This window comes from Astatotilapia calliptera, chromosome 7, assembly GCF_964374335.1.
Source record: "Astatotilapia calliptera chromosome 7, fAstCal68.1, whole genome shotgun sequence".
Lineage (NCBI taxonomy): Eukaryota > Metazoa > Chordata > Actinopteri > Cichliformes > Cichlidae > Astatotilapia > Astatotilapia calliptera.
This window is the reverse complement of record NC_137428.1, coordinates 47,825,291-47,851,947: the sequence shown is the minus strand read 5'-3', so window position 1 is coordinate 47,851,947 and position 26,657 is coordinate 47,825,291. Positions and strand designations below refer to the sequence as shown.

The following is a 26,657-nucleotide window of genomic DNA, read 5'->3' as shown; positions in this document are numbered from 1 at the left end:
AAGGTTACTGAAAGTGTTTCTTGCCCATTTTCCATTAAGGATGCTTCTGGATTTCTCCTGTTTAAATTCCACCCATGTCCATGTTGCCATCTTCTCCAGTGCACTCAGGATCCACTGTGTTGCCCTGGAATGATGAAGTCATCACAGTTAGATTGTCTAAGAACACTTGACAGGCAGGATGTCTTGTGCTGTCCTCTGATTTAGGAACTCTTTACCTTATCGTGGCTCAAGGGCGATCGTGGCTCAAGAGTTGGGCGTTCGCCTTGTAATCGGAAGGTTGCCGGTTCGAGCCCCGGCTTGGACAGTCTCGGTCGTTGTGTCCTTGGGCAAGACACTTCACCCGTTGCCTACTGGTGGTGGTCAGAGGGCCCGGTGGCGCCAGTGTCCGGCAGCCTCGCCTCTGTCAGTGCGCCCCAGGGTGGCTGTGGCTACAATGTAGCTTGCCATCACCAGTGTGTGAGTGTGAATGGGTGGATGACTGGATGTGTAAAGCGCTTTGGGGTCCTTAGGGACTAGTAAAGCGCTATATAAATACAGGCCATTTATCCACCTGCCACTAGCAGTAGAGTCATTGCAAACAGGACAACAGAAATTGTACATCCTGCTATGATGCCCTTCTCCAGCCTATGTCACTTAAAGGTAAAGTTTTCCACAGCGAACCTCATCTTCAATCTATTCATGTATAACATTACAAGCTGCACTATCTCTGGTGGTATTAGATAGTTCTCTAATGCAGGTTGAACGAGCTGTTGGATTACATTCAGGTAATGCTTTCACTGGATCCAGCCATACATTAGAGAGTTTAGTGTTGTTACTCTTTGCTTTCTTATTAATCTAGCCAATCACTGATGCATGCTCCATACAACTAGAATACCCTAACTCCTGCTTTCTGGGCACTAAGATCAATGTATTCATTATTGAACAAATAAGATGTCAGTCTTTTAGCAACAGTGGACCAGAATATTTCCCCCTCACCATCCAGTAGTGAATTCTCTTGAAACGCTTCAATCCCAACTGACATCTTCCCTTTAGGTACAAAGCAGCCCTCAGCAAGTGTCCAGAGGTTGAGCTCTTTCCTCTTTTTCCAGAGTGTGTGTAAGGGTTTGTATAAACTTTTCAGCTGAGGATAGTTCTTGTAGATCTTATATGAGGTCCCTGATGGTCCAGGGGTGAACCAGGGGTGAAGCTTGGGCTTTTTTCACAACTGGTCTCACTTTGTCCATAGTAAATCCTGCTATGTTAAACTGGATGTGTGGCTTTAGCCTTGGTAACTGGTAAGGATATTCCACCAGTGGAATGTTTCTGAAGAGATCACCATGTTCTACCACTACACTCTCTCCATTCACATTCCTTGTTTGAGCAACATGAGTTGCCAGAGGGCCAGAGCACTGTGGTGTGCCTCCTGGCTCAGGTCCTCCACTGACTGACAAGCATAACTCATATACTCAGAGATTGCCCTCTGGGTCCTTTGCATTGCTGCAGTTGGTGAAGTCTGATGCTTAAATATTCTGCCATAGCTGGAGCAACTTCGTTTTACCTCACGTACCTCTTTTGCCCAGTTTAGTTTTGTAGTTCTTACGCTGCTTTCCGGGTTTTTGGCTACATGGTCTGTCCATTCTGGCAGAGTAATACCCCCAATCTGCCTAGCCTTATTCTCTTTCTTTAGTACTTGTAGTTTACTCATGCAGAGTGCTAACTCTAACACTATTGCCTGCTGCCTTTCTGAGCTGTTTTCTGTTTTTTCACAGATGTCTGTGGGTCTTCCCCCACTGCCAGTGGGCCTTTCCCCGTGGTCACAAGAATGCAAGTGAGATAAACATTGACAATGCATTGCTACAAGCTGACATCTTTGTAGCTACAAAATATGGTGGAGCTAGACCATAGCAAGATTTCCTTGATGTCACTTGGTGGGAGGATTGTTGGAGCTTCCTGTATGCTGAGGACCCTTCTGCATCATCAGCAGGTATCTCAGGTTCATAGCATTTTGCTCCTTAACCTGTACTCTTCAAAAGGCGGTTAGGCTATTTCCCTAAATGACTTTCTTTAAGTGCTTCAGTTGCAAGGAGAGCTTTTGCAGAAAGTATGGATGTTGCATAGGACCTCAGCAGCCCATTTCAATGGGAAAAATGTTTGCATGGCACCCTTTGATGACAGCTTCACCTATCAAGTCCAGGTACTTTGCTTTGTTTTGCTGGTTTAAAATTGCTAGCCTATCCTCCCATGGTATTGTAAGTTGAGCTAATAAGATACACCTACGAAAAAAAGAAAAAAAAATTAAATAGAAATATACATATGCAAGAAATTTGTGAGATTCAAATACAATCTCTCTCATAGTACAAACTTGCTAAACAAAGGCTACGTTCACACTGCAGGTCTTAATGCTCAATTCCGATTTTTTGATCAACTCCGATTTTTTTTGTCTGGTTGTTCACGCTACAAATAAAATGTGACAGCAAACGCGCTCTAGTGTGAACGGTTCATGGCCCTTAAAGCGGGCCGCATGCACAAAAGAAGACGTCACACACAACACACTCTGTTTACGGAAGTAAAAATGGCAGCTACAGAGCTTGTAGGTGTTGTTGCAGCAGTCTATCAGTGTCTGCACAGTCGTAACCGACAGAATTTTGACAAATTAATTAGAGAAAGAAGGACACAGAGAAAAAAGAGAGCCTGTGCTTTAACAATTGCCACCATGCTTTCTCGTTTGTCTTCTCTGGCGCTGATAATTGGCAGCTGTCTTGTGTCAGTGACATAAAAGATGGATTTAATGCGACATGACCATTCAAACAGTTGCTTTCTAAAACATCAGATATCTATCGGATTTGGTACGATATACGAAAGTGACCTAGGTCGGATTTGAAAATATCGGATTTGTGTTGTTCAAACTGTCATACCATGATCGGATATGGGTCACATAGGGTCAAAAAAGTCAGATTTGATGCGCTTTCGCCGTGCAGTCTGAACGTAGCCTAATACTCATTTAAAATATTTAGACTTTAATCACCTCTTGTGTCACCTTTTTGGGGTTTTTGTTTTTATTTGAAATTTAGCAAGAGCGATGAAAACAAAATGCAGATTTCTGATTGTGTATATACATAGGATGAGATCATATTACAATCCAGTCTTGTTCAAATACGAATCCTTTGTAGTGAATACACACAGAGCAAACTGGAGTAACCAGCCCTTCAAGCCAATGTTTTGGTCAGTTAAATGTTTTGCTGTTTTTCTATGATGTCATCAAACCATGATGCTAAGGCAATTTCAACTTTCCATGGATTTAGTAGCAAAGAGAGAGAGAGAGAGAGGGTCTTACTTTTCTTAAAGCTCTTTAAGAAAATATAGCATCATCAATGCACATATAAACTGACATATAACTGACATAGAAAATTAGTTTATATGTCAGACAGTGCAAAACTAAAATGCATTCAGTTTACAGTTATGCATGCTAGATAGTGTAGTGGTAAGACTACACATCTTTGGAGCAGGAGTCGCAAGTTTGATTCCCACCCAGTACCCAGTAAGGGTCCTGGCTAGACCCCTCATGCTAACCAGAAAGCCCTGGAATGGCACAGCTACATCTGTAGCCTGTCTGCAAGAGCATTTCACTACACATTGTACTCTGCATGATACTTTACGTGACAAATAATAAAGCTTGTTTGTTTTGCTAAAAAAAATATCAAAAGTGTGCTAAAAGCGTTCATTCAGTGTCTAGTTAAATGACACATTTCAGTCTGCTATTTGAAGACCATGGTTTATTTCTAGTCTCTGAATTGTAGAGTACAAAACCAAAGACCTTTGGCATAGACACTTCAATACAGAAAACAAGTTAACTTCCAACTGGAAGTCAACCTCAAAAAGTTATCCAACCAGAAAACAGGAGATAAATATTTTTCACCTTATTTTGTTTCAGTTTAGGAACAAAAGCAACTTAACAAATAGTTTAGCTTCAAAACAGGATTAAAAGGATTAAAATAATGGATCTTTCTTATGAAAGTATTGTCAAGGTATAAAAGTTACTGAACAAAGGAAGGCCAGAGGAAGTGTAAAAGTCCAATGAGATGGACATCTGAGGTTTTTTCATAATGATGATCGCTAAGCATATCATTTTAAAAACAGTAACACATCTTTAAACACTGGCCTGATTTCATGATAACATATTCACAAACAGGACTGACGTGCTCACAGTGTGTAATATCTCCATCATTGAGGTAAACCTGTGTAATTCAAATATTGAATTTTCCTAACGCTATTCCATCTGTCACCACAGTTCAGTTATGCACTGTCTTAAATATTGTAACATACAGCTTGTGGCCAGTTTTTTAAACATGCCTCGATGTTCAGATGCCTGTAATTTGTTTTTACTGATAGAGAAGTCTTTCAGGACAAAGGTCATGTACATCAAACACACATACAACAAGTTTCTAATCACATATAAATGGAAAGGCAAAATGATCGTGTTTCACTAGATTACCACGTTTAAACTTGGCAGTCAACAATGCCCCACTGCTAACTGAACAATGAGCTCTGTAAAACAGGTTATGGCATTGGATTGCTTTAGGTTGTACAGTTGTACCTGGTAAAAATTAGCCCTGAGTATAATTTTAATGTTTTCAAAAAAAGAGGGTGTGATTTGTCAATGTAGTCCATTCCCTAATATCTCTCCTTTTTCTAGTGTCTGTTTGTTACTTTGTTTGAGACACGTATCTGGTGATGATACAAAAATGTTTGATTTTGATTAACAGGATGACAGCGTTGACCTTACAACTAAAAACATGTTCTTTTTTTGTTGTTTGTTTTTTGTTTTTGTTTTTAGGGGGAGTATGTATGTACCTTAATCCAAGAAGCCAAGGCTGGATCAGGAACAATTAGCTGCACGGGGTGAGGAGATGAAGGACACGGGTGTGAAGGAGACGAGAGAGACAAAGTAGCAGGCATTCAGGGTGGAGAAATGGAAGAGCAGAAAGCGAAGGGGTGGGAGGTAAAAAAAAAAAAAAGAAAGAAGAGAAGAGAAGAGAAGAACTCATCTGCTGGGTTTCAGTCAGTCAGGATTTCCCCTCTGTCAATCCTCACTTCAGGCCCCTGAGAGAGATGGAGTGAATGAGAGAGAAGGATAAAGAGAGGGAGAGACAGAGACAGATGAGAGGGAAGGGGGAGAGAGGGGAATCACAAGTGAGATGGAAACTTGGAAACAGGAGCAGAAGAGATGAGGGATACAGGCAAAAACTTGAAAACATGGAGAAAAAAAGGAAAAGAAAGGAAAGCAGTATGAAACTGTAAATCAGATCAAAGTAGAAAGGATGGTGATAAGGGACGGGATGGACTAGATGACAGTTACAGGTAGCATCGGTGTAGCTACCAGATGAGATGATATGTCTTTTTCTAATGTCCCTAAACCCTCAAACCTTTTATATGTCATTCATGGTCAGCAGTGTAATCACATGCAATCACCGGCACTGGTCTTCCACACCTGTCCTGTATTCTGATTACCTGCACATATGGGAATTGACCGATAATGATGAGATATAGGTTATCCAGAGCAACTTATCTAATCCAAAACTGACACTTCTTACACCACATAAAAGCTGCCATTTTTATTTTGAATCATTTTGTAATTTACTTTGCTTTTAATTTGACATAATCTAATTAATTCCTACCTCTGCAACTTCGCATAATACGGAATAAGGAACTAAAGCAATATGAAGGTTTGTAGAGCCAAATAGGACTGTAACATATTTTTTGTTTTGCCTACCAAAATATGGTATTTTTCATAAGCATATGCACTTTTTTAAGGCACTACTATAACTAGAAGGAGTAGCTATAGTGAGCTCTTAAATAATGCACTGCAGGAGGCAAGCTGGATACCTCTACCTCCTCAGAAAAGTGACCAGCTTTACTGTGCTCTGCTGTGCTGTGATAATGTACTGCTGTAAGATACATGGAATCATAAAATATGTGAATTTATATATAGTGGTGAAAATGAACACATACATGATTGTGATTAAGAGGTTCCTCTACTGCCCATCTTTAGCAATATTTACTTGTTCTAAATTTGGCTAAAGTCCACTTCAAGGTTGCCTCCTTACGCATCTCTGAAATTCCTCAGTAGAGCCAGAGGCTGAAGGTATTGTTTCCTATGCCTTTAGAATATTATCCTGAACTCTCTTTCTGACCACTTTCATGAGGGCATTTGCAGTTTTGTTGTGGACTTCAAAAATACACAGAGAGGAACTGTCAACTTCTGTGTCCGACAACTAGCTCTGAGGTTAAGGTCTGTCCTTTGACTGGGCCATTGCAGCATTTTATACTCTTTTTCTCAGCTATTCTGTTGTACCTGATGTTCTTGGAATCATTGTCCTGTTGCATGGCCCAGTTTTGGTTAAACTTTAGCTATCGGACAGATGGCCTCACTACAAGCCCAAACCATTCATCCTGCGTGACAGTTGATCTGAGGTGTTTGTGTTGATTTGGTTTTAATTGGGTACTATGGCCAAACAGCTCCACTTAGTCTCTTCTGTCTTAGAGACATTGTTCTAGTCTTGTGGTTTATTTAGATTCTGCTTTGCAAACCTAAGCCACTTTTTTAGAGAGAAAAGATCCAAACAAGGCATACTTGTTCATTTTTTTTTTAGTATACCATCATGACTTTATCATTTAAAATGCTAACTGAGATGTTGCTCTTGCTTTTTTGTAGTCTCTCTGAGCATTTCACAGTCTGACCTTGGGACCTTGAATTTGTTGGGATGTACACTCTTGGCAAGATTGGCAACTGTCTGAATGTTTCCTACTTCTGAATAATCTTTTTCACTGCAGAATGATGGACATCAGATCATTTGAAAATGACCAGATAAATCCTCCCAGATTGAGAGAAAGCAACAATTGCTCCTCTAATATCCTTCATTGCTGATGTATTTCCAGTCTTTCTAAGATCACTACAAGCTTCTCCTTACTGTCTTAATTCCGATGGTAGTGGTAAGGATGCACCTTTTCTCTTAATTTTTTTTGCCAATTACATGAAATAATGTGGTATGTCATGTGTTGGTCAACTCAGATGAGACAGTTTGTCGATGCAGTGGCTGCCGCTCAGCAGATCATCTACAAATCAGAAGGCTGGTTGTTGGTGGCTGCACCACTCTGTATGCCAAAGTATCCTTGGGCAAGATACTAAACCCTGAGTTGCTCCCTAATGCGTTCATCGGAGTGTGAATGTGTGTTAAGGTTAGAAAGCTCTTGTAGAAAAACAGTGTTTTTATGAATGCGTGTGTGAACGGGTGAATGAGACATGTTGTATAAAGTACTTTGAGTGCTCAAGTGGAGTAGAAGAGCGCTATTTAAGAACCAGTTTAATTGCCTAAATTTAAGGACCAGAAGTTTTTTTTTTATTGTTATTATGTCCAGATATGTGAGTACGTACTTGACTGTATTTACTTAAAGAGCACGGAGGTACAAATTTGAGGTTTGTGTATGATCTTTCCATGCTGACACACATTTATACATTACTACAGATAGATACTTAATCTGTACATAATGGTAACATTTTAATTGAGACACGCACATTAACCCAGTGTGCAGCCACATACAACTAATGTAGTAATGTGCAGGTTGAACACTTCCACATATTTAGGGTTCTGCTACAACAGCCATTTAATGTCTATAATTTAATGAGAACCAGAATACAACTACTTAAACTTTTTAACTAAATATAGGCTGGTGTTTGTAAGAAATTGAGAAGACTTTTAACCTGAAGATTTCCAAATCAATGCATACACTCAATCTGCAATTATAATCTGAAGAATTCATTTCATATTCAAGATAATCCATTGTAGCCATACTCCAGTGTCTGTTCACAGGCTGAAATAATTATCATACAAGTAATGTGATTAACAGCAAAGCTCATCAGGCTCAGATATCAATGCAAAAAAAAAAAGAAGTACAAAATGCACACACACTGTGGTATCTTGGTGTGGATAAATTAATGTATGTTCTGCATCACATGTGTGTTTCATCTTGTGTGCAGGCCTACAGCTCGGGCGTATAAAACGTTGCTCAGCTAAAAATAAATAAAGGGCTCGAGAGAGAAGCGAAAAGCATTGTGCGCTGTGAGTCACGGCCAGCAGTGGTGGTGACGATACACTCCCCCCATTACACACACACACAGAGCCAAAATCACACTTTCTCCTCCCCATTCAAATGCTGAACCATCCGGTTCTCAGCATCATCACACCAAGATCTCCAGAAGCACCAAAAGACTTTGCTCTACACAGTGAGACACACACTGCAGCGAGCCAGACAAAAATATTCAGCCATTATTAGAAGACAAACAAAATACACAAAAGCATCAATTATGCAGAAAGGGCTCATTTCTGTGTTGTCTCTTGAAGGTCCCCGTTAAACTCACGCTACTTCTATTTAAGGTTTATAATATTGAAGTTTAGATTTATTTTTACATTTTATTCATATGAATAGTTACCTAAAAAATGGATAACGCATCGCAAAAATTAATGAAATGGGACAAACAATCAAACACACTATAATTGTGAACCCATGAAAAAAAAGTTAAGCCCTGTAGCGAAATTTCACTTGAAGGGAGGATTATTATCACTTTGTTATGCACGTTTTCTTAGATAGATACTTGTCAGTATGCCAAGGTTCATCACCATCACCATGGGTGGACTCGTTGTTTGTTTGTTTGTTTGTTTTTTAGTTTTGCATGACAAGCAGGGATTTTTTTCTTTTTTCTCAACAAAAAAGAGAGAAAAAGTCACCAGTTGGATATATGGGAAAAATGGATTTTGTAGAGAATTTTAGCCAACATATTGATATAAGATTGATCTACAAAAAAAATGTTTTCTTCTTCTGGCAGCTATAAACTGTTCAGTTACAACCTGAATTTAATTAGTAAAACTGAATGAATTTCAACACTCAACACTGACTGGCCAACACCAGCACAGTATTTAATTCTGTGCTAATGCTGCAGTGACTGTCACTTTGTTCATGACCGGCCACTCCTGCACATGCAGCTCAAGAGCAGACTTTCTTAGAGCCCCATAGTTTCCATCACAGGATCTGCACTTAAATCTTTGGCAACTATTTGTGTCAAAGTGTATCAGATAAAACTAGTTTTCTCACGAACATCTAGACAAAGACCGTTACTTTTGGATTATGGTAAATGGCCTGTATTTATATAGCGCCTTACTAGTCCCTAAGGACCCCAAAGCGCTTTACACATCCAGTCATCCACCCATTCACACACTGGTGATGGCAAGCTACATTGTAGCCACAGCCACCCTGGGGCGCACTGACAGAGGCGAGGCTGCCGGACACTGGCGCCACCGGGCCCTCTGACCACCACCAGTAGGCAACGGGTGAAGTGTCTTGCCCAAGGACACAACGACCGAGACTGTCCAAGCCAGGGCTCGAACCGGCAACCTTCCGATTACAAGACGAACTCCCAACTCTTGAGCCACGATCGCCCCGGATTAATCGGATTAATGTGCTCTAGCTAAACAAAGGAAGTCAATATGGGTTTTTACACAACAGAGTCATGCCTTTGCATTTGTTTCATTGTCCCTGAGCAGCTTGCAGTCACTGACTCATCTATGAATTCTGTATCATACAAAATACACAGAGCACTTGATGTCTGAAAGTTGAAGTTGAAGCAAAGTCGAAGCAAAAGTGAGGCTTTTACTGAGATAATGATCCTAAACACACAAAAGCATCCATCAAAGGAAAAATAGAAAAGGTTAAAAAAAACAACAACAATTATGTTCTTTGTTCAATCTTGCTGAAATGAGCAATACTTTCAAAGAAACATCTGGCAACTGAAGGGATTTTGGAAGAGTGGTCAAAAATTTTAGAAAGCTGAATTAAGAGAATGGTAACCATATAAGAAGTTATTTGCACCAAAGGGGCCAATACGAGCTTCTGATGAGTTGTGCTTTTATGATTTTCTTGTGGAGTTAATTATTACAACAGCTAATTCCCCCTTTTGGATTTGCTGAAATACACCGATTTTATCTGTAAGTAATAGTTCAAAGAAAAACAAAAAAGATACCAGCAGCAGATTTGACAGCACAACTGGTTGGGACTCAGTGGCGCAGTGGTTTAGACTGTCGCCTCGGTCACTTGGATCTGCACAAATACATCTGCCAAGTACAACTTTTGAATTACATTAATGTTAGTAGACTGACAAAGAACAGAAGGAGATACCTTGATTAATTTGTGATTAATTTATGAGAAAAACTGACTTGGTCACAGCAACAACAACAGTAATTGTAACTGACATATGTTAACATACTCTACATATGGGATGACTCAAAATAGACTTATCAGGGCAGAAACACAAGAGTTCTTAGGGTGTCCTGTGGTCATTTTGGGTCGATCATTTGTTCAACTGGACTGGGACTAGGGAGTTTGAAGGTCAAGTAATCCCCTGAGCTTTTCTCAGCCATTCCTGAGTTGTGTGGATGGTAGAACAGCCCTGCTGGGGGAGGAAGCTCTCCCGTGTGGTGTGTGCTTGGTCACTGTTTATGAATATGGCACTTAATGCATGTCAAAGTAATATGCACATATATGCCAAGGCCCCAGCTGCACACTGTATTTTAAAGACATGATCAGTGTTCATCACGTCAGCTCTCAGTGTTTTAAAGCTGTGGAAGACTTGCGTCTAATACCACTACAACACAACACAATCATACGTGTGACACACACAAAAAAAGACTCCATATGCCTCGTACAAAAATATATGAATAAGCATTAGAATGAATGAAGTTTAATTTGATTTTGAAGGTATTAACTAAGGAGCTCTGTTTTTAATTCAAATTCCAAATTCCATTAGAATAGTATCTAAAGGAGGATCTGGGGTTTTTCCACTAATGTAGCATAATGGTGATAGTTCAGTGATGTCCGTGGCAGTCTCTTGCACTATTACACCTCCTGAGTGGGGAACGTAACTGTAGGATGTTACATGGTAAAAACATATGCGCATGTTTTAAGACTACATACACCTGTCATTTTTAAGAAAGCATAAAAAATTCCTATGAAACCTTTTTTCTCTCTAATGGATGCAAATTTAACCATTAGCTGGGGATAGTAGGTTAGGTTAGTGACTTATATCAGTGCTACATTTGACTGAGTTCTAAAATAAAGCGTTATAAACTATGCACTGAAGTTGTCACTGCTCACATAGTGATCTTAAAAAACTTAGCAGCCCAACAGATGGATGGACAGGTCAATAAATCGCACAGCTTGCGCAGACTGAGAATCATTTTCTGTTTCATATTAAAAGTTCCTTTTTGTGTTGCCGCAATTGCCCTCGAACTTTATCCATGCTTATTATTATAACCATAATAAACATCAACAATAGCATCAACAAAATCAAAGGTATCAGAAGCACTAAGCTTCTGTAGCCTAGACAAAAGCACTCAATGTAAACCATCTATTCTCATTCTCCAAAACAAATATTAATTGGCATAGAATAGCAAAAAAATTTATTTGGTGACTATTTCCATTTCAAGACTGAAACACAAACCATTTTGCTAAATGCAATATTCCTCGCATAGGGGATGCCTTTGCAGGACTGACTCAAACTTTACTACAGTAGCCACTTTCCTCATCCTGAAGGAGTGTGTCGCTTAGTGCAAACATGTCACTCATTGGGTTTTTACCATTTTCTAAGAAACTATGAGACAGTGATAGAAAATATACAGTGGAAGGCTTTGGCATACACTCTTTATTAGCATCAATTAATGTCATTCGGGGATTTTGGTCTTTCCACTATGAACATTCCCATCAAGGAAAATGTGGAGCTGCACAAGCCTTGTTCAGAGAAGCTACAATCTTTAACCACAGAAACACAAATAAACAGAGACAACTCATCCATGTTCAAAGGTGAGATTGATATGGCTTCAGTCCAGCATAAGGTAGACAGAACAAACGTGCTGCCATTTACAGCGCTTGTGAATAAAACAGATTTGATAGATATATGAAACGGACGTGGTTATTTTTCCTGCTTGCGAAACGAATGATGAAAATTATGAATGAATCCCCCTGCAAAAAAAGATAGAAGGATAAAAACAAAAGTCATGGAAAAAAAAACCATTTGTTGTTGTTTAGTTCTGTTACATGACTACCTTTAGTGTTTGTATTTCAAATAGTTGATTGACGGCAAATATTGAGGTTACACTAAAAATAAAATGCAGTCTGTGATAAAGCCCTGAACGATAGCTTAGCCTATTGAGTCAATCCACATAAATTTTGAGTGCATCCACATGTGGTTTTCAAGACTGCTGAAACCAAATGGATGCTGCTGTCCATGGGATAATCCTCAAGGATAAATGCTTATTATCTGTTTTTGATGAGAAGCTATAATGAAGCACACACCCGATGTGTTATTAGCATCCGGAGTTTAACATAACTCCCTCTTTTTTGTAGCACATGTCTTCAAAGCCCTTTGGTCTCACTTTTAACCATGACGTCATCCCCCTAAATATAGCTCCGCACTGGTAGCTAACAACAGAAAAGATTACAAGAGGAAATTTAGGAACATGCTGTGATTTGTCATACACAGGTGGGATGATGTCAGGAAAAAATGCTCACCACTCATTTCAGGTAAAATATATCACGTGACTCTTATGAAGGTGAGTAGACTATTAAATTATGAGTATATGATCACAGCAGAGTGTGTATTTTGACCTGTAGTTGATATGTATACAGTTTTTAAAATGCGATGAGATTTTTGGCTTGTGTTTTTTTAAAACAATGGACACATTCAGTGACAATCACATGACAAATTATGTTACACTCCACAGCATGAACACAATCACATTTTTTCATTGCCAGTTGTTACCCCTACCAATTTACTTTTCCATCGTGGTGATTTACTGTTTGAAACATTATTCTGATTCTCTGTGCACAAGAGGGGGGAAGCAATGTCAGCATACAGTTTGATACGGCTACAGTCCCAACAGCATCATACGACACTGAGCTAAGACATCAAATGGTTTTGTGGTGTGATTAAAAATAAGAAAAAGAACATGCCAATTTTCAGAGAAAATGATGCTTATATTTTTCAGACGTTCCCTTATTCTAATTTGGTGTGAGGAGAACTCTGAGGCCATAAGTTATCAGTTAACTGGTTTGTTTGCCTAGATTTCAAATAGAGATATTTTCCCACAAATCTGTCTGATCATCACCACAGGTGTATTTGCTTTTGAGATTTTTCTGTGAGATTTCTGACACCGCCCAAATGGAAACTACTGGTAAGTGGAGTTCTGCTGTGGTCACAGCATTAGAAAATTGCAACAGCAACTTACTAGACTTGGTGTTATGTGTCAACATTTTTCCACCAAAGAAATAGTGTATTTTGCAGATTATTATGATAAATTATTTCATACAGGTTTGCTGTATGGAGGCAAAAGTACTGGAGATGGAAATTTCAAAATATGTTCAAATAAAAACCAAGATGTCTTTCTGACTAAACAGACACACACACACACACGTATCCCACATGAAATTCCCTAACTTTCAGAGCCATGATCATTTACTGAACACGAAGAAATTATGACAATTTTGTACTAATATCAGGCTAAAGAAACAGCTGTAAGAAATTCAAATTTGCAATGCGCTGTGAAACTAATTGTTGTGCTACTTTAAGCTGTGTGAAAATCATATTTTCAGGTTTTTATCCTCACACACACACACTTACACCTGCTAAACAGCCATATTATTATTTTGACAGTTACAGCATATTTCTCAATCTTGAACTACCACTTCCTGTCTAAAAAGTTGTGGAACACCTGAATACACCATCTGTTATATAACAGAGATGAAAAAATAAAGCTTTCCATAGGTTCCCCATGGGGAAGAACTAATTTACCCAGAGGGCAAACACCAGTCATTACACATGATCAGACATGATTGTATTCTCCATAACATTTAACTTGATCTCATTTTTCAGTTTACAGTGGGAACATATAATAACTTATAATAACTTCAACAATAACAATGGATTTTCAGAAGCTGGATGACACTTTTTTGCCCCCCTCTTTACAGAGTTATCACAAAGGCAAGTAAATCTAACATGACGCCAAGGTGTTGCCTGAACTGTGTACGATATGATGACTCACAATGAGAGGTGACATAGCAGGTAAGAATTTACATCTTCTGGTGCCAAAAACATACAGTATGAGCCAGATACAGTGCAAGTTATAGACAGGATTAAAGCACACCCACGCTCACACCAACTCCAATATAGATTATGATAGAAAAAAAAATAAAAGAAATTACAAACAAGCAAATGCTCCTCATATACTTTGACATCCAACTGTGAAACCCATACCACAAATACCACTGAGTATCTAATCGGTTCTCTTGAAACCACGTGAACTCGACAATTACAACATCAGACTGACAGCTAAAACTTGCGCATGGGCTTCTTTCATACTATTGCACATATAGAGGTGATATAGCTAAAAAGCACGACGGACCCGTGTGACAGATTAAACAGAAAAAAAGCAAAAACTAAAACACGAAAAACCACTAACTCACTAATACACAAAGTACAATGCAGATGTATAGTGCAAATTTACATTGTGCTACTTCCAGCTTCTCAATAAATCACAAGATCACGGCAATTATTTTCCATTTGACTTAAAGCTCCATGATAACTTTAACATATAAATGATAGAAATCTAGAAGCACGAGACCCTACACAAACACAACTCTTGCTCACATGCACCGAGCTGTCATTACGAGCCTTACGCAAAACATAATTTGAAGGGTGATTTGTGTTTGACGTCATCCTCAAACACATTTCAGCCCGTGCAATTACCTGTCTCAAGATGGAGAAGAGAGAGAGAGAAGGTGAGGGAGGACAGAGGAAAGGGGGAGGAAGGAAGGTCGATCGGTCGGTCCCTCTTTCAGTCGATCCTCGGTGCATACATCCAAATCGTAGGTCACCTTTTCTCACCGGCGCCCAGCTGAAGGCTCCAGCAGCAGCAGTCAAGTCCACCTGAGCTCCTAAGTCACCCCGTTTCCATCTTCACTCATGTTGTCATTGTTCTCTCCTGCAAGACAAATGGACAAAGCGCACATGGTGAGACTTAATCGTCTAAAAGTTCGCAGGCCTAAAGGGACAGACGGAAGACATAATGTGAACGGGGGATTTGGGGACGGGGGGGGCAACTTATCATCAGACGCACCACCACAAACCATTGAGAAAACCGCTTTTACGCGCTGAAATGACGCGAATCCTCGCAGTAAATATTCATTAATTAAGCCACCTTTGAAAGGTGCCAAGATAAGTTTTCATTCACATCCCCACCCAGAAAGCAGGAGACAAGCCAGTGCCCCGTATTCTTGTACACAGGTGTGGCTTTTTATCATTATGGCTATTAAGGCAGAAAAACGGAAGGCGAGTCCGAGGGTCAGAGGTCACGCTTTTTTGTTTTACGTAATCTCTGTGGTCGTTTCAATACGTGTTTATGCTTTCTTACACTTTATTGCCAGTTCATTGATCCCTGCTCTATGTTTTACACTCTTTAGATAATTTGGATTATCTAAAGAGTGCCTCGTTGAGATCTATGCGTTGCTCAAGAGTTGGGTCAAACGTCACTCTCGAAATTAGAAACATGTTCTGGGAAATGTATTTTTACACGGTGGGTTATCTAGTACGTCACGAACTTTTTTCCTCCCCCCCACCCCCATCTCAGTTCATTTTTCTGGGAACTCTGCGTTTTTAGCCAAAAGACACGGGGCCGCAACTGAGCGCTTTGTGATTAAGTCGTTTTTGTTCCCTGAACTACACTTTTTTCCTCGTTTTTTGAAACTATATTTTCCTGTCAGCGTGAGTGGGACTCAGCACATTTAGCCAACCGTTTTTTCCATCCTAGGGTTACACTTGCTGCTCTGTGGATCTGTACTGCAAATACGCGGAAATGTTTATTTATTAGGATCATTAGTACACTTGATTTTGATCATTCACACTTTTCATTCCCTTTACCTGTGATGGGACAGCAGAGAGGAAACAGGGCACAAAGTCGCGTGTTTTTTCTTCTCCGCCCTAAAATGAATTGAATCTCCTTTCGTTCTTTTTACTGTGTCTTCTGAAAGAGCTGGTGCTCATGTCTTGCTTTTATTTTCATCGGCATGACTACTTTTGCTGCAGAAACCACTTACTGCATTCACACGAAGCTTCATGAGCCATAGTTTCGTGCTACTGAAGTTGGTAGTATAATGACCCAATCGCTAAGCTGACGAGACTAAAGTTGATCTTTTTCATCTTTTTTATTTTTTATTTTGTAATCTGTTGGTTCGTACTGGAAGGACGTGTTCGTGGCCGGCTCTCTGTGTGCTCTTTGTGGGGAACGTTGACAGGGGAACAGTGGTGGGCGATGCTTGAGGTGGATTAACTACTATTCACAAAACTGTGAGGGAGACACGTGCATTTTCAGTGTGTGTGTGTGTGTGTGTGTGTGTGTGTGTGTGTGTGTGTGTGTGTGTGTGTGTGTGTGTGTTAAAGAGGAGGCTGTTTGAATGTTCACGGACGCTACACACACAGAGTAACTACGTGTATGAGACAGGGATGCAGCTGTTCCTTATTCCTCTCCATCTGCCAGTTTGGATGGTCTTGTTGGGGAATCCCTTGCATATGCACTTTGCTTACAGGTGTGTGTGTGTGTGTGTGTGTGTGTGTGTGTGTGTGTGTGTGTGTGTGTGTGTGTGTGTGTGTGTGTGTGTGTGTGTGTGTGTGTGTGTGTGTGTGTGTGTTTGAATGTTTCCCACAGTTTCTTTTTTGAAGGGAGTTAGGGGTTCAGTGACGTCCAAGCACCACACCCTCCAAAACACACACACACACACACACACGTGCAACTTGCAAGGGTCTCCCCATGTTTACACTCTGCACTGCTGGGCCTGCTGTCACTTGTTCAGCGTGGTCGACGGGGTTGGGTTTGGGTGTGTTTGGCTGAAATAATGACTTGATGTTACACTGCTCGAAGTTTGGGGTCCGCCGAAATGTTTGTTACCAAAACTGTATTATTTATTTTGTTTTATGAGCACAAAGGCACGCAAGAGTTTGAAGAAAACTTGGGTGCGACGTGGCTGCAGAGGTTCGACACAATTTCTAACAAAGAAGAAAACTGTTGACTACGAAAAAAGGACACACTTAGGGCTGAAAAAACAAACATAACAAAAACCCCACAGCCGTGGCAATGATAAAAACGATAAGAGTAAATAAAGACAAATATGAACCAAAAGGAAAATCTGAGTAGAAAAAATAAAAGAAGTCCCTTAAAAGGAAAGATTGTAAAATTCCAGAGTGCTGTCTTCTGATGTCGGTGTCTCGGCGCGGCGATTGCGCCCTCCGCAAATGCTTTTTGGGGTAAGGGCTTCCCAGATTAATAGTTATGAACAGCAAGCCCAGACCGCAAAAAGATTCGTGAAGGACATTATCTGCTGCTGCTACTGCTGCTGCCGTCCTACGGAGACTCCGTGACACCTCTGCTCTCTGCTTCCGTGAATTTATCTCACATCCCGACTCGGTTGATTATATCTCCAGCCTTCGGAAACCCGAGGCGAGTGTATCCTTCCAACATGCACGCACGCACACACAGACACACACACACACACACACACACACACACACACACACACACACACACACACACACACGCACAGAGAGAGACACACGCACACACACACACATTAGGAAGAGAAAGGATGGAAGAAAGAAAGACAGTGGAAAGAGGGGGGTCTCCGGATGCCAAGGCGGTTGCTGCAACTGAGAGCTGTCCAAGGTCCTTTCGCTCTGATTCCCCACTCCTCCAGTTTAAATCCTCCTCTATCTCCCTTCTCGTCTCTCAACCAATCCTTTCTCCTCTCCCCTTCCCCTCTTACTCTGTTTCTTTCATATTTTCTCCTATTTGCTATAATTATTTTTTATCCAAACGCTCGGATGTGCAAAGCCCGTGTGATCCACGGGAGCTGTGCATCGATGCGTTTTGTTGTCAGTGTGCTCTGTATTATATTCCCTGGTCCGTGGTGTGTCTCCCTATAGTGAAGCGCTGGCGCTCTGCAGCCGCTCCAGAGCGCTTGGTGAGGAGGGAGCAAGGCTGTAAACTGCTGGCAATAAATAGAGAGCAGGGAGGGATCTTATTGGAGCAAACTAAACCTCGTCATCAGCCAATCGGCTTCTCGCTCATATAGGGACCCCCCTTTTTGAAAAAAAAAAAAAAAAAAAAGAAAGGAAAAAAAGATGGCTAACCAAATTGTGGTCTATGGCAGAGTTTATACTTTGGATATATGCATTTATATTAGGATCTACGACTCTGATGCGACTATGTCAGTGTTAGCAGTTTCTATTTTTCAGCCTTTTTGCGTTTGCAGAGCCTCTAACGAGACTGCGAAAACAACCGTCGCTCCACGCGTTTTATAGTGTGATAAATAACAAACGTATCAAACGCTGACGATAATAATAAACATGACACGTGACAACAGAAATTAGCTATTTTCACCTCATCAGAAGTAAAGGCATCCTGGACTTTCCTTACGCGCCAGCTACAAGCTGTATACAAAATAATGAGGGAATGCACACAAACGAAAATATGGTACAAAAACAAAGCTAACAATAATAGCAACCGGACTTTGGACAAGTGCGAACAAGCTTTGTACAGCCCTCTACATCGCGTCACATCTTAGCAAGTAGCATCTGAGGCGACTCATGGTCACCTACAGAGTTCACCGGAGGGTACCACTGCAAAAACCGACACGGGGGTCTCCGTGTAACAAATTCAGTCCCTACGATCCTTCAGTCATTTACAGGTGGGAAGCGAACATGACATTAACCATATGGCATGCGATTCACTGCAGTAGTTCACAGCTCACACAGCAACAAATGTTTAACTTAACAAAAACAACAACACGTTGCTGAGCATGGCGTCAGGAGTCAAAGAGTTAATCACGACCGTAAACCACTCGTCCTCACACATACAAAAAGTTGAAAGAATCTTTAATGATCTTCGTTTTAGAGGAAGGACAAATAAAATGAAAAGAACAACTTACCTCTTTTCTCTGGAAAAGTTCCATGTTTAATTTGTTTTTTCTAAGTTGCAGCTTTCAGTGCACCCCCTTCCCACCCCCCTTTCTACATAACCCCCTCAACTCCATGCACCTGGAAGTTACTGTATACCCCCCTCATATTTTCACCGCCCCACTATCACTGATGACACTGGTCTGCATTCAACTTGGCTCCCAGCATCCCAGCAAGCACACACTAATCACACGCTTATGGAGAAAGGAGGTATTTGGAATGTCGGGGGGGGGGGGGGGGGGGGGGGGCAATGGTTAGTGCAAATCCAACCCCAGACTCCTATCCTCTTCCCTCTCGCCATGCGCCCTCTACCCCACCCCTACCCCCACCCTCCCCTCCTCCCGGTGTAGATATTTTTTTATTGGGTGGTCTTTTCATTTGCAACCCAGTCAGTCACGATTCTCCCCCACCGTCTGCACTGCACAGTGACTGCCTCTCTTGACGCAGCCAACGCGCACATTACTCACTTTAGCAGTCACGACTCGGGAATCCGTGTTTTTTTCACCGAAATTACACTCTTGGCGTTGAATTATTGAGCAAAATATGGTCCCTCGAGTGCGTATTTGCGGGTTTTGCCCGAAGAAGAACGACAGAATTGATGAGAATTTCTTTTTGGGGGGTTTGGAGAGGTGGAGCAGTGTATCGCAGGTGAACGGGATTTTTGTATGACAAATACCGGTGGCTGGTTGATTTTTATCTGTTTTGTTATTTTTTTGTTTGTTTGCTCGTTTCAATCCACTGTAGCTCTTTAGCCAGAATGCAAATGTACTGAGGAAATTGGCCAAAGTCGTGCACAGACTCGGGGTGAGCGCGCTCGTCGAGTCCCCAGTCGGGCTGCAGAGCTGTGCAGACGCCTGTAGCCTTGTTGTGATCTTTCCGTTCGCTAATTTAACACAGCTACCTTAAACAAAACGGGCTGATTCCTTCACAATTTGTCGTGGAGTAGATGGCTCTGATAGAAGCCCTCGCCGGGATGAAAAGTTATCGTGGGAAGAGCTCTCAAAAAGAAAGAAAGAAAAAAAAACCCACAGAAAACCCTCAGCTATTTCGCAACTGCTCTTAAGAGCACTGCAAACTCTTTCAGGTCAAACCGCTGGATTGGTAGGGATGCGAGATGCGAGAATATATCCTTTATGATTTTGACTGGCACGCCAGGAAATCACGAGGCTGACGCCAGCAGGAGAAGAGCTGATCCAAGTCAGTCCGGCTGTACCTCTTTCTCTCCTTCTCTCTGCCCATGGCATCCGTCGAGCCAGTTCAAACTATACAGGCGGGAGGAACTGTATTAGAAACATCTTTTTTTTTGGGGGGGGGGGGGGGGGGGGGTGGCGGCGAGTGTCCCTCATTAGTAGATTTGGGCAACTTAGATAAGGTGGGGTGCTTCAATACTCTTTCCAGGACAGATGATTCGCTCAGTATACGAGCTCCTGGTTTCCAAACAGGAGTAAACAAAGCTTCTGGCTGCCGGGATCCACACCAACAAGCCCCCTTAACACACACACGCATCCATACAAACGCACATACAGTGAAGCACACCAGCAACAGCCCACTACTGCCACTTGGTGTGGTTTCAGCACCATTGCTGCTGGACAGCTCCCGGGTTTCCCCATGCGGTGTGCCTGGTCTCTGCTGCAGCAACAGCTCCTTCACATCACTCCCTCCTCTTCCTCTTCCAGCGTCGCTTTTCTGTCAGTAAGATTCCTCTTTTTAAAAAAAAGGGGGGGGGGGGGGGGAGAAGACGGGGGGAAAGGCGTCCTTAAGCGCTCATCAGAGAAGGGTTCCCCTCGCTTTCGCGGTTAAGCATAGAGATGGGAGGGAATAAAATAAATATGTGATAGAGACTCAACAGCGCCAATAGACAAAGGGAGTTTTTGCACTAGCTTATTTACTAAAAGGGGTGATTCCTACTCTGCAGGAAGGGTTGCTTCGGCTCTACAATCAAACATGGCTAGTAAAGCATGCCAGCAAAATCCATGCGTAGGACCGTAAGTTAAGGGGTTGTTTTTTTGTAAGTTTTATTTTTTATTTTTTGTGCATGAGCCAAAGTGTAAGGCAAAATTGGAGGAATAGAAACCGCACAGACACTCGGCAGCATGCACAAGCAATTACCACACAACAAAAAGTACACGGAATTAAATAAGTGTGTGTGCAAACGTCTCACTCACCAGTTTGCAGTCACGTCCTTGTTCGACACTGCAGAAAGAGAAAGACAAGAATTGAGATTTTAGTAAAGGGAGGGAAAAAAAGAAGAAGCCGCAACAAGAGTCTGGTAGAAATGCAACAGATTAAGTCCTCCATTTGTTGTTATGTAGGCTTACAGTGGCACGTCCAAGTTTGCTCAGGATCGCCTCCTTTTTATACAAGTGATACCCGTCTGTCTATTTCTGGCGCACGATCAAAACTATGATGCTATTTTTAGGTCACAGTACAAGGAAGGAGAAGAAAAAAAAACACCCACAAAAAAGGCACTGCTTGGGATCTTTACGTGAAGAGCATGTAATGGAAATTAATTTTGCTTCTCCAACTCTGCAAAGATCCCCGAGTCCCCTCCGTTGCATCATTGCAGTGATTTTTTTTCCTTCCCCCCCCTCTCAACCCAGCGTGCCTTCAACAGCACCACCACGTCCGTCTCTTCCTTAAAACACGCCACTTTCAGCACCTAACAACTGAAATCTGGAACTCGTCGACGCTGCCATTACCATCGACAATATTTGATGTCTTGTCGCCCTCTTCAGAATCTTCTCGTCCCAGTGTCACTTCAGCAGCTGAAACTCATGAACGCTAAATAGGTCCAAATGCTGATCAGCACGGACTGCCCGGCGGTCCCTGAAGGATTTTATTTTTTCTTTTAGTCGACATACGACATAGCACTCTTATATTTAATAATTAAGCTTTGCTGACGAGAAGACGAAAAATAATAAATAAAAAGCCTTTTTTTTCTTTTCTTTTTTCTAAGGGCTGCGTCAGTTACTAGGCATTGACGTCACGTTCAGATTCTCTCACTTTACAGCCCGGAGAGTCTGATTAAAGGCTGCCTTTCTGTCATCAGCTCTCTTCGAAAATTTGCCATGTGGAAGGAAAAAATATGAGTGATAAAACACGAGGATATACTGGTGGGTAATATGGTATGGACTCGTGGAAACTGCAGCTTTAGAGTAGGTTATCTCTTGGTGAAAACCCTCCTCTAAGCATCTGGCTTTCCAGCCACCCTCCTCCCACCCATGTCTCCCCCCCCCTCCCCACACACCAAGTGTCGGTGCTGTTTTGGTCTTGGAGAATTTATATCCCAGCATCCAGTGCATTTGGCGGGCAAAACACCCGTATCTCTACAGCAAAGGAGAGGAAAACACAACCTTAATCTCCTGTTTTCCACCGGTCGTGCCCACGCACCAGACCCCGCTCGCCCACGGAACAAACCCCCGGGAGCGCACACTTGTCGGTGCAAAGGTGTACAAACAAACCTCCCTCCACAGTATGCTCAATCTCTCTCCCAGCCCTCTTCTGTATCTATAACATCTTTACTGTAAGACCCTCTTTACGCGCACCAGGCCGTCCATCTGCACTCATGCCGCGTGGACATTCACGAGACTTTATCCGATGGGGCGGGCTGGCCTATGGTGGATGGTGCTAGGGTTTTAGAAATGAAGGCAGTGAGTACCAACTGAGTGGCAGCTACCTAGAAAAGTCGGCTCTGAAAGAGAAAAGGGCTGCGCCCGTCGCATCGGTTTGTGCTATTTTTATCCCTGCCTGTAGGCCAACTGTATGTCCGTGACTGCTGGCGAATGCATGTATAGGGACACGCTCAGAGAAGGGATTTAGGATATCCTGAATACCGAGATGACAAAAATGCACCCCGAGTAATCAAAAAATGAAAAAAGGAGTTTTATTCTTTGCGTATTTTGTAGTCTCTTTGGCTCTTATCACAAATGTATGAGTATAAAACATGACACAGCAAGTAAATATCTGATTTAGCTCACACAAAACAAACATTGGCTACACTACATGCAAGCACGTATGAGCACATACAGTGGTCTACAATCATTCAATCAAGGAATAAGCAGTGTCAGTGGGAGATGAAGCCAAGGTTTGCCAGCGCAGTGCACGGTGATCACCGCGTGGTGTCGACAAACCCAACCAGAGAACCTCCTTTAATTTTAACCCAAACTTTGTCTACCCCCACCACCTCCACCCTTCCAAAAAAAAAACAAAAAACAAAACATTAAAAAAAAACGGCACTCCTGACTCCAGCGAAAACCAAGACACAACACACTTTTTGTCCGAGTTCACATCACAACGAGAAGGTACTGCTCATCCTTCTGTTCCTTTCACTATCACAACTACTCCGACACAGGCAGGAGGCGTGCCTTCTGCAAAAACCACACAAAGATCTTTGTACACCAAGTCTGTCAAATGGATTTCTCAATTTTACCGGCCACACCTGCACAAAGTACAAAAGATTCACTTTTAAACGACCTTTAAGGCAAAAGAACAGTACTGTGCAGCGGCTTTAGCCACTCGAGGCGATTAGCTGCTTCTAAGCAGTTTTCGTTGAGTCATTTCCTCCCCCCCGCATGCCAACGAGTTCAACCATAAAGTCAAGGATATAAAGAACTATCTACGGCAACCAGAAGAAATAAAAGTCCTGGCACCGATGGTGTGGCATCCAGAGAACTGTGATCTATGACAGTCTGAAACCACAGAGTAACTGTGGCAAGTTTTTGTCAAGGATATTCAAAATGTGTACACAAATGAACGTAGGTGAAGTGGTGCTGACTTGAAGCCAAATGTTACACAAAATACTTACTGATTCAGTTTCCGATTACCGCTTTTTGTACGAGGTAAACTTATCATCAACCTGTAACAACCTCTCCGCATTGGCACAACTTTAAAATATTCGTTTTCACAGCATCAAAGAAGTAATAACAAACTATAGAAAATAAAACAGCCTTATGCGTTTATTTTCACGTCATTAAACATTTTGGACCACAGTTTCTAATTTACCTTAGGATGTGAGTGCGTAAACGAACAGGGAGCTCTCCGTGGTGCTGAACAGCTCAGTCGCTGTTTGAGCCATGTGAGGGCAGCTCAACCTGCCTGTTCTGCTGAATCTTCTAACTTCCCTCCCAGACTTGAGTTTTATAACGACGCCACCTTATGTTGCTCCGGCGAATGCAAGTAGCATTTTGAGACTCACGGGACTAACAAATGCGGTTATATCGCGGCCATGAAAGAAAACAAGACAGCATGTACCTCCGAGGCAGCTGGCGACACGTGTGGGCTGACGCAAGTCCGCTGCAGAAAGTTGTTTACAAGTGGAGGACTAAGGACGCATAACCTATAAGTTTATAACTAATACTCACGAATGAGCATCTACCATGCAGTTCTACTTCTTTGTCACGACGGGGGAGAACGCCGTTGTTGAGGCCGTAAAAGAAAAATCCATAAATATATACAGATTATGTAAACACAGCCTTGTGGGAAAAAGTGTTTTTTCCCAAAGTTTCCCTCTCTGTCTATCTCTTAGTAGTTACTAGGCATCTCAGTAGATCAGGCAGCCTGAAGCAGAGGATCCCCAACACGTGAATACTCCTACGCATTACCGCAGCCCGCTCTCTTTGAGTGTTTGCAAAATCCCATCTGCTGCCAGTATGCACACACAGACACAACCAAAAAAAAACAAAAAAAAAAAACGTCTCACTGCTATTTTTAATACCCTATTCTGAACGTTCCCAAAGTTATCAGTGCGCAGACACCAAACGGCATCCCCTGCAATGACCCTTAAAAAAAAGTCGCGCTGAGTATCCCCTTTGCAGGGAATAAAGACAAGTGGTGAGGTTAAGCTTTAGCAGGCAAACATTCACGACTACAAGCAGCATGTAAACGGATAGGCAACAATGAATACGTCCTCTTAAATGATCTGCATAACATTGCGGTCTTTTTTTTTTGAGTCCCAGTGAAGGCGAACCTCACTTTGGATGGCGTTCCCTGCCACTACAGAACGTCTCGTGAGAATGCTGTTACCTTTGTCTTCAGATCAACCGGTTATGATGGGGGTGACTAAGTCCCAAAATATCCAAGCACGGTCAGGCTGCAAACTTCCCTAACTAGCTGCCCACGAATTGGGTTTCGCGCAACAAATAACAGAAAAAACTTACCTGCAATATTTCTTGCTTTCTGTGTCTTTATAAACTCTGTTTGAATACATGATTTGAGCAGAAAGGGGGACAGGGCAGCCTACAGTCTCTCCTCCTTCGCCAGGATGGAGAAAGTCAGTCCGTTGCGCGTCCTCTCCCTGTTGTTGTCGGAGGGTAAAATATTTGGTGTTTGCATTCAAGATTCAAGGACCCTGCTCAAAAGAACGGTGGGTTTGGATGGATGGTCTCGGGGAGGGGTGAGGGGTTTGGAAATGTAAAGGTGGCGGTGGTAGCCGGACAGGAGGGGAAGAGCACAGAGTTACAAATGTGCGCCTGATTATAGAAATAGCCCGCCAAATCAGGGGGACTTCACGCATTCGGGGAGGCGCGCCACACGATTCACCTCACGCCAAATACTCTTTTTTTTTTCTTACTGTCTATGCGTAGGCGTGCGTTGGTCTGCGTGTGTGAATTACTTCCAGACAGGGACGGAAAGCATGAATGGTGCAGGGTAAGCCCGACTGAAAGCTCGTGCAGTTATTGGAATTTCAAAAAAAAATAAGTATATAAAAAATGAATAAATGATTCAGGAGGAGAAAAACAGTCAGTGTAAAAACACTGGGAACTGTCTTGGGTGTTTCGACAACGAGATCTGAAAGCACCTCTCTTCCACTCCTTTCTCTCTCCCCCTCTCCATTTCTCTGTGCCTCTCTCTCTCTCTCTCTCTCTCCTCCTCCCTGGTCCTCTTCTCCAGCAGTGTGCTATTGACCTGCATTGACGTCATTGCGTCATTAGGTATCCCTTAGAAACACTGTCTTTCAAAAATAGTATCAGATTAATTCAGCTGGCAAGAAGAGAGGGGTGGGGCTTATGAGTGTTTGGGGTTGGGGCGTTTGGGGTGGGGGGTTGGTGGGTAGGTGTGGATGAGATGTGCCAGCATGTTTTATTCGAAGATTTTTACCCCCATTCACCACCATGACTGGGGCTGAGCGCTAGACCCGGCACCTCATGTCTGAGTGCTAAACAGTGGGGAGGGAGAGACACAAAAAACGAACTCTAATTCAAACTGAATTTCATATACCCTTATTAGCCACTGTTGCCGCAAATACACAAATAGGCATGGATAAATTACAGCACAAATAAGCAGAACACTGATTCAAATACAAATGATTCAGAAGATATACAGGTAGTAACAGCTTCAGAAAGTGGGTCAAAAATGAATTTCTCCCTCCTTGTTGCCTGTCTGTCTCTCCCTGCCTTCCTCTGGTCTTTCCAGTCTAAATATATCCTCCAGCCTCAAGCTGACTATGTTGACAACCTTTTCCCCATTTAACCTGCAGCTCTCGAGGTCCAAGGACGGAACACCATGCAGAAAGACAGATAGAGAGAGAGACAAACAGGTCTCACTAACAATAATTTTACAGCCTGTTGGGACACTT

At 42.1% G+C, this 26,657-nt stretch overlaps 1 long non-coding RNA gene across 19 annotated transcripts in view; it reads right to left on the bottom strand.

Annotated features, from left to right (window-relative positions):
* The window catches only part of LOC113026395 (uncharacterized), a 62,755-nt gene extending 36,786 nt beyond the window's left edge, over positions 1-25,969 (bottom strand). For 2 of the 19 annotated variants that reach the window (XR_013910055.1, XR_013910072.1), the window contains exons 1-4: positions 21,784-22,184; positions 21,250-21,277; positions 20,662-20,787; positions 14,828-15,062 (exon numbers count right to left, since the gene is read on the bottom strand). This is a non-coding gene — a long non-coding RNA (uncharacterized LOC113026395). The other 17 variants (XR_013910059.1, XR_013910069.1, XR_013910056.1 and 14 more) reach the window with 17 other exon arrangements.
* Between the last annotated feature and the right edge of the window lie 688 nt (positions 25,970-26,657).